General features: G+C 37.5%; 1 protein-coding gene across 4 annotated transcripts in view; it reads left to right on the top strand.

Annotated features, from left to right (window-relative positions):
* Positions 1-2021: 2021 nt before the first annotated feature.
* Positions 2022-10491, top strand: part of LOC149580153 (manganese-dependent ADP-ribose/CDP-alcohol diphosphatase-like protein) — a 79743-nt gene continuing 71273 nt past the window's right edge. For 2 of the 4 annotated variants that reach the window (XM_089789758.1, XM_089789762.1), the window contains exon 1: positions 2126-2487. The gene's annotated coding sequence lies outside the window, so the exon portion shown is untranslated. Of the gene's footprint in view, positions 2488-10491 lie in introns of all 4 variants that reach the window. The other 2 variants (XR_016353349.1, XM_089789753.1) reach the window with 2 other exon arrangements.

Below are 10491 nucleotides of genomic sequence, written 5' to 3'. Positions count from 1 at the left end.
TTGTTAAAAGGGGCCTATTTAAAAAAAAAAAATTAGCCTTTTTAAGGCAAATTTGATGTATAAAAGGGGGTATGAGGTCATTTTGAAGACATAGAAATTGGTGAGGAATTATTTTGAAACTAGAAGGATGACTTATTGTTGAGGAGGAGAGAGAGAATTCCAGAAGACATATTTTCAGTCCTGAATAGCAGAGCAGTGTAATGTTGATGTTCTTTGTGGGGTTGATTCTGCAACACTTTGTAATTGATTTTGGAGTTAATTGAATCGGTCCACCAGTTGGAGTTGGACCTGGAGACATAGTCCTGATAGGGCGAACTCTGAGATCAAATTGTGCTGTACCTCTCTTATCTCTCATTTCTCTTTCTATCAATTTATTATGTGTTGTTCTTTTCTGCATTTCAATTGCATAAATTTGCTTCAGTAAAAGCATTAAATTAACTTTAATATGTACTTGATTAAAATTCCTCTGTAACAATTCTAAATTCTTCTTCTTTATAATTTCAACAGTTTAAAATACATAGCCACACATTTACTGCTTGGATCAGGGAAAGTATATCTAATTGTTGGGATTAATTTATTAAACTTGCAGATCCTAAATCAAATCAATAGTTATAGTTACTTCTCTAACTTGCCTTTCTTTGATTTCTGTATCTTACATTATCAACTCGGGGGTTTGCTTCCATACTTGTAGAACTACTAATAACTTCTGTCTTTGTTTTAGATCTCTTTGTAAAATCTCTTGTTTTCTTCTCTTACTTTTACTGAGTGGTTGTTTTCTTGGTCAACCACTTCCCCTTCGGCTTTAGATGATTTAGAATTCAACACATATATATTTTCCACTATAGATTTTTTCACGATTGCTAAATAACCTTCAATGTCTTACCATTTAGTCTTTCTGATCAAAAGAGCCACTGGCAACAAAGCCACTTACTGCTTCAAAACCTTATTATTTTATGCTAAAGATTGATTTGGAACTATTAATTCATGGGTTTTAATATCTCTTTCTTCCTCATTGACCTCCAAAACGCCCAACCTCCTCTTAACATTTAACAATTACTACACTCTTATAAAAAGGGTTTTTAAAATATGTTGTTTATCATGAAAGGGAAAAATATTTTCTCTTAAAAACATTTTTTCCTTCCCAACCCTAATTTTAGATATACAAATTAGTTATCCTCAAATTGCTTGGCATTGACTTAAACCCAATTCCTTGCTTTTACTAAAAATGCATTTTTCACTTCACCTTAATGATTTGTTTCAAAAGAGAATATGACTAAATACCTAGCTTGCCTATTAGTGACAACCCAAGAACTAAAACATTCTAAAAAAGGAAAGAAACTTAAGCCCATTGAAAGAGAAAGGTGCATAGCAAAAGGATACAAAAAGCCCTTGGATGGTGCTATTAAATGTTCATCTAAATCATAAACCCATATTGTCTTGATGAAAATTAATGAAAAAATGGAGGAGTTTAAATAACGTCTATAAGATTGAGGGTTTAAGGGACCAAGAGTCCAATCCTAAATCTTCTTTATGTTTTAAATAATGTCAAATCTTTAGTTGTAAAGTCTTTTTCAAGAAATTGACAATTTTGTGAATCTTTGCTTCTTCGAAAAGCTAGTATAGACAACCTTCCTTCAAGATGTTCTCATAGTGACAACAAATATCTTGGTAAGCAACATATTCAAAGATAAAATGCCATTCAATTTCTACAACCACTTTGCTAAAAAAAGTACACAACTTTTTCTCTCAAACCTCTTTGAAAACCATCCATCCACTCCCACCTTAGGTGATGAGACACGTTCTTAGTTGAACTACTAACAATCAAATCTTATCATTAATTTGCTACCACAAATGATCTTTTTCATAATGATCCCAAGGAGAATTAAACTCTTTCACACAATGAACAATTATTTATCCTACTTGAATTGTCCACGTGACAACCTGAGAATATAGAACTCACAATTAGCTACCATATTTCTAGACAACACAAATCAATGATAAGTGGATAGATAGATAGATAGATGATTTTGAACGAGGCTTAGAATAACCTATGAGATAGATGAGCCTCTACGGTGCAACATATATGCACCATTATTCAATGGAAGTATAAAAGACTTCCACAATTTACCAGTAACTAGAGGTGCATATATGTTGCCTGGTAGCCACTGGCTGGGACAGTCTTCCCACTAAACCAGGTTTAGCCTATGGATATGATTGATTGGATGAAATAAGAGGATGACATCGTTGGTCGGTGAGATGCGATCGCATATAAAACAAATTTTCGTCGACTATCCCCACGATTTAAATCCAAGAATTGTCGAGAGCCCGTTGCAACGTGGAGGATCTTTCAGCTCATGACATATGTGCTTGAGCCAAACCCACGGACATGTAACCACATCATCAATTCTGTATAATAAAGCAAAGGGAATAACTGTTCGTGTCATTGTCTCTGCAGCGGCCTGTTCATTTGGAAGAGTTCTACACTAGGTATGCAGTTGTGCTTTTCTTTTGTCCTGCTTTGAAATGTTTGATTTAATTTGGTACGGAATAGATTGACACAATTCTTAAATTTGTTTTTTCTTGCATCATACCTTCCTGCATTGGCTTGATTGGGTGCGTTCTAGAATGGATTCAAGTGGGCTACTCATTTTCTTGATCGCGGGCCAAAAAAAAACATAGTTTTTCGTTTTTGGTCATTCCCTCCTTCCCGAGATCTTATGTCAGGGTAGCGACTGCAAGTAGAGTACCTATTTCTAGTACTTCCTCAAATCTTTCCTGGACTCGAAGGAAAATTTGTTCGAAATCAGGTGTCGGATTGCCCTGTAAAAGGACATATGATCAGTATGCATCTAGACCGGGATGATTCACATTTGAACATGTTTCTAGATGATAATATAGAAGTTGGGTATCTATAAGATGAAACAAAGGTTTTGTAAATTAGGTAGCAAGATAAGCAGATTTGACTGTGGAGAAGTACTAAAGATGAGCTACAATTTCTGAAGTCCATGTTGCCAGATGGATTCACCTGCGCGAGTTCTTGTAAATCTTTACTTTCGAAAGATGGGTGATTGAAGAAATCGCTCTTAAGTCCTTGCTACTTGAACAATAAATCCTTGAAATTTTAAAAGCTATTCTACACAAGCGAACATTTTCAAATACTTAAGATTTCAATTTTTCAACATTACCACTCAATCCCCATTAATTTGGTTCTATAAAGGGGCTTAACAAATGAAGTTTTACCAGGTCATCAAAATAGTTGCATTTAGATTCACATCATAATCTTAATCCCCGAACCCTGTTGATTAATCCAATCCTCAGGTCCTAGGGAAGGTGCCAAAAAGGATTGTACATTTGTGTGCCAAATAATTGCCAGCCAAGCAGAGAAATTCATTCCCATGACAGAGCCTTGATTTCTTCGTCGTCCCAGGATGGAATCCTGATTACAAACCTTCACGTGCTAGAGTTAGAAATATAGTTGGAAGTGAAACAGTTCCCATTTTGATAAGTAGGAAACTCCGTAGTTAAGCGCGCTCAGGCTGGAGTAGTACTGGGATGGGTGACCTCTTGGGAAGTCCTGGTGCTTCACACCTGTGAGCAACACCTAGATCCAATGAGTGCTAAGTGTTTCATTTATTTTCATGAGAGATGGATTCGTGTTGAATCACTACTCATGAAACATGGGTCAATGAGTTTGACTCAAAATCACACAGTTAAATCCTGATAGCAATATCACAATTTGACTTGCTGTGGAAATTATTTCCCACTTATCAATTGATGAGCTTAAGGGGCTTTTTAATGAATGGTTCATAAGGCAAAACACTTGGTGAAGGCTTTGCAAATGTGGTTGCAAGCTTTGGGTTTAACCATGGAGGAAACTCTGTAGTTAAGTGCGCTTAGGTTGGAGTAGTACTGGGATAGGTGATCTCCCTGGAAGTCCCGGTGCTTCACCCCTGTGAGCATCACCTAGTTCCAATGAGTGCTAAGTGTTCCATTTATTCTTATGAGAGATGGATTCATGTTGAATCACTACTCATGAAACATGGGTCAACGAGTTTGACTCAAAATCACACAGTTAAATCCTGATAGCAATATCACAGTCCCCATTCTGTTGTGTCAAAAGCTCTGAAGTAGCAGTAACTAGAGCATTCATTACTGCAATGTTGATCCTAGTTTAACATCTGCAGATGTACTTCCGTGTAATGTGACTGTTTGTTAAGGTAATCGAAGTGGAAGGAGGTGACTCCCCAATAATTGGCTAGTATTTCTTTGGGTAAAGATTTAGATGCTAGTATTTCTTGCTCTCATGAGACAAAAGGATTATTAGCCATTTTGCAGAGCTGTCTTCCTACCTTAGTGTCTGACAAATGGTCAGAAAAATTGGTATCTTATGGAGCATCTGAGAAGTCTTCTAATTCTATTTCTGGCATATAAACAGTACACCCAAATTTATTAGCATTTGTTTGCTGATTGTATAGAAAAGTTTGAGATTATAACTGCTATTTAGTTGTTAGGTCTTTAGGATCATCCTAATCTGGGTTTGTGATCCATATAGATCATGATAAATGTAAATAGAAATGTCAAGGGTATTATGATTTCATGAAAAAGTAATTAACAAACACAGTCTGGAGTTTGCAGGGTCAAATCTGATTGTGCAGGATGAATCTCCACCTACCGATCCCACTAGTGGCAGAAATGACCCTCGACTTAGAAAACAAATTCAAAATGAAAAAATTGACTGTTCTGTTTGCTGTTTGAAAGGATCCTTTGAGGGGCCAAGATGGATCCTTCAGCACTGACAACAGTTATAAATAATGGTGGGAAGTATGTCTGTAGTCATTGTACACATGGAAGAACATATAATTTTTTTATTTCAGTTTGGTCAAATAAAGGAAAAGTAAACTGGTTTGTTAGTGTAATCAAAGATTGTGACTATTGTATACACAAATAATGGAGCAAGGGGCAGATTACATCTGTGGCAACTCATTTTACCTGGTAATCTTTTAGTTTTATATTGGTAGACGTGCATTTGTGACTATCAAAGCTGCTGTTGCCTTCATTGAGTGGCCCAAGCTAAAAATTCTTAATAATATGGTGTTGGATTCTGTATTTTTAGGGAATGCTATTTTCTTATTTTGTAACAATATATCTCTTTAACACCATCATTAGTGGGAGCAAGTAGAATAGCATATTGAAAAATTGAAAGGAAATTTGCAGCAATGGTAAACCATATCCATATAACTTCAAGAGAGGAAAATATGCAAAAAAGTATTTAGAATTCACCATGGAAAAATATAGGCCAACACACCTTTAATATGACACAAGATGTACCCTAAGAAAACTCTCAAAGGGGAAAATCTAATCTTCAAAAGCACTCAAAACTCAATGTATTATCTCATGAAAAAATATTACAATACACTTGTAGAGTCTATGCAAGGTTCCTAAAACATCAAGCTCCCTAATTGCAATCTAAGCGACAAGCAATTGAGAATCATGCAAACACACATCTCAATCCATATTCCCTCTCCTCACTATGCTAAATGAACCTTAGCTGACAATCCAGAGGTGTGACTATCAACCTCAACAATTACTTATGTGCTTGCTTTTATAGAAACAAGTTTTCTTGAAACCACTGAATGATATTGCATAAAGCATGTGTCTTATGCCATGAGTCTACAATACGATGTCATTGTTATTTACTTTTTATACTGAGTTTTTCCAATATTAAATATTTTTTTAATGTGCAATGTACATATTATATTTATGTTATTGTTACATACAACATACAAAGTAACCTCAAGACAGTCTAATCTATGTGATGCTCGCATTGCTAGATTCCTTGGGTGTATCACAAATAAGTATTATTTAAGGTAAACAATTGATGCAGGAGCATCCTAGGGTAGTTAGCAATCTTGCATGTTGGAGGGATTTTGGCTTTGGAGTTGAGGACTTGCTCACCAAAGAAGTGGTGCTCGGTCGTTATTGGGTAGTTTTGGATGCAGTATTGACCGAGGAGCTCGTTCGCTATGTTGCTCGATACTCACTGCAGTGCTCAGTGTGTGTTGGTTGTTCAACACATGTAGAACTCGACAGTGCTTGTGGGAGCTCGACGATGCTTGTGGTTTCTGCTGACGCTCGGTAGTGTGGCTTGTGAGATGGGGTTCTTGCGGATTCGCTTGGCTGACTTGGCATAGTTAATGCGTGTGATCATGATGTGGATCGATCGTAGGGATGTATGGATTTATTTGGGTCTTGGATCTTTATCCTAAGTGCATTTAATGGGTGTTGTAAGCTGACTAAGGAATTTTGTATTTAATATTTGTTGCAGGCCTACTTGTGGCTTGAATATGTATTTAATGCGAGGGTTTTTTTAATTTGTAACTTGCTAGGCTGACTTGTGGCTTAGTTGGGTATAAGTAGAGGGTCTTGTGGAGTCTTGAGTCATTAGGAGTTCAACATGGAGTAGCTGAGAGAGCGAAGTTTGTGAGTAGAGCTAGTAGTTGTAGCTAGGGAAACAAGGAGATTGCTTGGTGGCTTGTGAGTACAAGTTTAGATCTCATTGGAGGTTTCTACTAGAGTATTTTTCTGCTATAGACCTAGACTAGCTCGGGTTTGGTTGGATCTTGAGGGATCTTGCAGAACTATTACTTGCTTTGTATTTGACCGTAACTGGAAAGGCCTTACAACCCGACACATTGCATGTAATCAGTTGTTTATTAAATAAAGAATTGAGTTTGGTATCAGATCTTGTATCTTGTGTTGTGTTTTTGCTATGTGGTTATTTCCGGAGAACTGGATCACCCCCACTGGAGCTTCATTCGGTTCTACACTACATCAGGTGGTATTAGAGCTTAGTTTTCCATAGTGTGTAGACAGATTGCCGAAGTTGAGGCAGTTTGCACTAGGACTTGGGGTGGAGATTATCAAAGCAAAGGTTTGCTCTGGTTGAAGATTTATTGCCGAGGGTTTATGAAGATCTTGGAAGATGCCTTCGAGAAGATTGGACCCTAGGGCGATTGAAGATCTCTGTGATGCTATGGAAGCAAGGATCTCAAAGATGATTAAAACATATTTTAGATCTAGGATGGAGTTGATGAAGAATGAGATCATGAGGGCTATAGCTGGTGTACCTCAGCATGTGGGTACTCAAGATGGTTATGAGGAAGTTGCTAAAGACTACAAGGTTGCTGGATCGAGTGGTGAAGATAGAACTAATCGCATGGAGCGACCTGTGGGAGATAGGGCTGGTCAGATGGATAGATTTGGATCTCAGTTGAAGCTGAAGCATAAGATGGATGTTTCTAATTTCTCAAGTACTTCGAATATTGAAGATCTAAATGATTTGATTGGCGAATTGGAAGATTACTTTGAGTTAGAGGATATTGGTGATCCGCTTAGAGTGAGGTTGGCACAAACTAAGTTGAAAGGACATGCTACTTTATGGTGGAAAGAATTATAGCGAGATAGAGAAGAGGATGGTGAAATGAAGATCACTAGATGAAGATTGATGGTGACTAAGTTGAATGTTAAGTTCATTCCTATTGATTATGAACTTGATTTGTTTAAGAGGTTGCAAAATCTGAAATAGAAGGATATGTCTGCGAAAGATTATACCGAGGAGTTCTACAAGTTGAAAATTTGGTTTGGACATAGAGAACATTGTAAGGACAAGGTGGCTTGGTAAATTAATGGCTTGAGATTCAATATTCAGGATGAGGTTGGTATGCTGAAGATTGTTTTGATTGAGGATGCTTATTAGTATGCTCTAAAGGCAGAAGATAATTTAAAGAGGAGACATCAGGGTAGCTCCTGAGGGAAGGACAAGTAGGATCACTCAGCAAAGTATAAATAGATTGCATAAGATGAATCAAAACTTGTTGAGTTGAGGAAGAGGACTAAGGTTGCCTATAAAGGTAATTGTTTTTGTTGTGGTGAAGAAGGACATAGAGCTTATGAATGTTCATAGAAGGCTAGTGATAGGAGAGTTGCTGTGGTGAATGAAGTTGAAGACTGTGTCAATGAAGTTGAGCAGGAAGGGGAGAATTTGTTGGTTCGGCGAGTACTGTTTGGTAAGAAGGCACTGGAACCTTGTCAAATGAGTAATTTGTTCAAGACTCTTTGTAAGTCTGGTGGTAAAATCTGCAACGTGATTGTGGATGATGATAGTACAAATAACCTTGTTGCTAAGGAGATGCTTCAGAAACTTGGTTTGAAGAGAATGAGACATCCTTGTCCTTATAGGATTGGTTGGTTACAAGATGGTCATGCTTTGGAAGTGAAGGAGCAGTGTCTTTATGATTTTTAGATTGGGCAGTATAAGGATCAAGTGTTGTGTAATATTGTGGACATGAGTAGTTGTCACATATTACTTGGTAGACCTTGGCAGTATGATTGTGTCAAGAATGTGATTACTGTTGAGAAAGGTGGCAGGAAGCATTCCTTGATTCCTTTGTAGAATGAAGAACTTGATAGGAGGAACCTAAGTATTGGTAGTTGAGTTGAGTTGAAGGATTCTGAGAGGGTTCGAGATTAGTGTGGAAAACAACCTTGTGGAACACCAAAGAAAAATGTAACGAAGTAGAGAGGGAGCAAGGGAGAGAGCGTGCAAGTCGAAGACTTGGAGGATATGTATGTGAAGAACCAGTTTGGGATTTATGTGCTGAATCCCAAAAGATGTTCTTCCAGCTACTGCAAACATCTTTTTGCACTTGGGGTGTCTGATGCAGGAGCATCCTAGGGTAGTTAGCAATCTTGCATGTTGGAGGGATTTTGGCTTTGGATTTGAGGACTCAGTTAGCAAAGGAGTGGTGGTGTTCGGTCATTATTGGGTAGTTTAGGATGCAGTATTGACCGAGGAGCTTGGTTGTTGAAGGAGCTCAATTGCTATGTTGCTTGGCACTCATTGTAGTGCTCGGTGTGTGTTGGCTGTTCGGCACCTGTGGAACTTGGCAATGCTTGTGGGAGCTCGGCAATGCTTTTGGTTTTTGCTGATGCTCGACAGTGCGGCTTGCAAGATGGAGTTCCTGCAGATTTGCTCGACTGACTTGGCGTATTCAATGTGTGTAATTGTGATGTGGATTGATTGTAGGGATGTATGGACTTATTTGGGTCTTGGATCTTTATCCTAAGTGCATTTAATGGGTGTTGTAAGCCGACTAAGGCATTTTGTATTTAATACCTGTTGCAGGCTGACTTATGTCTTGAATATGTATTTAATGTGAGGGTGTATTTAATTTGTAACTTGCTAGGCCAACTTGTGGCTCAGTTCGGTATGAGTAGAGGGTCTTGTGGAGTCTTGAGTCATTAGGAGTTCAACATGGAGTAGCTGAGAGAGTGAAGTTTGTGAGCAGAGCTAGTAGCTGCGTCTTGGGAAACAAGGAGATTGCTTGGTGGCTTGTGAGTACAAGTTTAGATCTCATTGGAGGTTTATACTAGAGTACTGTTTGTTGGAAATGAAGCGAGTAACTGAGAGGGGAGGGGTGAATCAGTTACGACAAAACAATTCCCTGTCCCTAGATGTCAATTTAAACTTTTCATTGATAATGCAATACTCTATCTAGCTCTATTAAAACTAAGTTCTTGCTGTAACTTGGTTAACGGAGTAGTCGTATGATTATAAATCTTTTTTAACCTTTAATAACTTAGTTACAGAAACATAAAACATAAAGAAAATAACATGAACAAAAATGATACCAAGATTTAACGTGGAAACCTAATTTGGGAAAATCACCATGCAACTAGTTACAATATTTTTCACTTATTGGAAGTGAGCCTTGTTAGGAGCCAACCCTGTTAGAGGTTACAATACATATTGTTAAGTATGACTTAGTTAGAGGATTTGGTTCACCCTGTTAGGAGTGGCCTAGTTAGAGGTCTTCAAACACTTCAAGCTTGAAATATCACCTTGTTAGAGGATTTGCAATTTGATTGTTAAGTCAACTCTATTAGGAGATTGCTCCATTGCTACAATGGTTAGATGGTAACAGTAATTTGACTTGATTTATGAAGCAACTTCTTTTGCAGGTTCATATATCTGTTTTGGCTTACCTTTGGATCCTTGATGATCATAATATTCTTTGTTACTTATCTTCCACACTTGCCTGCTCTTTGTTTTTCTTTGATCACATATCCATCTTGTTTCACGTTCACACTTTTATTACATTTCTTGACCTTTCTTATATATCGTAAGCTTTGCCAAGTCAGCTTGAATACCTTTTGAAATAATCATTAAACATCCAACTAGTTGGCCTTAATTAGTCAATTAATTAACAAGTGTAATTTGCTGATACTTGGTTAATACTGGGATTAACCACTCGGTTAACGCTGTGATTCCTTCATTGCCTGACTGCCCAACTGTGCTCGACCAATACTGATATTACTCGGTTAATACTAACATTTGTGTAACATCAATGACAACATACAATTTGAAGAATTGTTTCTAATACTGTTGTGCTATAGTCTTGGACTAGCTCGGGTTTGGGTTTGATCTTGAGG

The sequence above is a fragment of the Cupressus sempervirens genome, chromosome 1 (genome assembly GCF_028749045.1).
Source record: "Cupressus sempervirens isolate cs-2001-9-10 chromosome 1, ASM2874904v1, whole genome shotgun sequence".
Classification (NCBI taxonomy): domain Eukaryota; kingdom Viridiplantae; phylum Streptophyta; class Pinopsida; order Cupressales; family Cupressaceae; genus Cupressus; species Cupressus sempervirens.
Note: the sequence above shows the minus strand (reverse complement) of the source record. Positions and strands in the feature narration are given on the sequence as shown.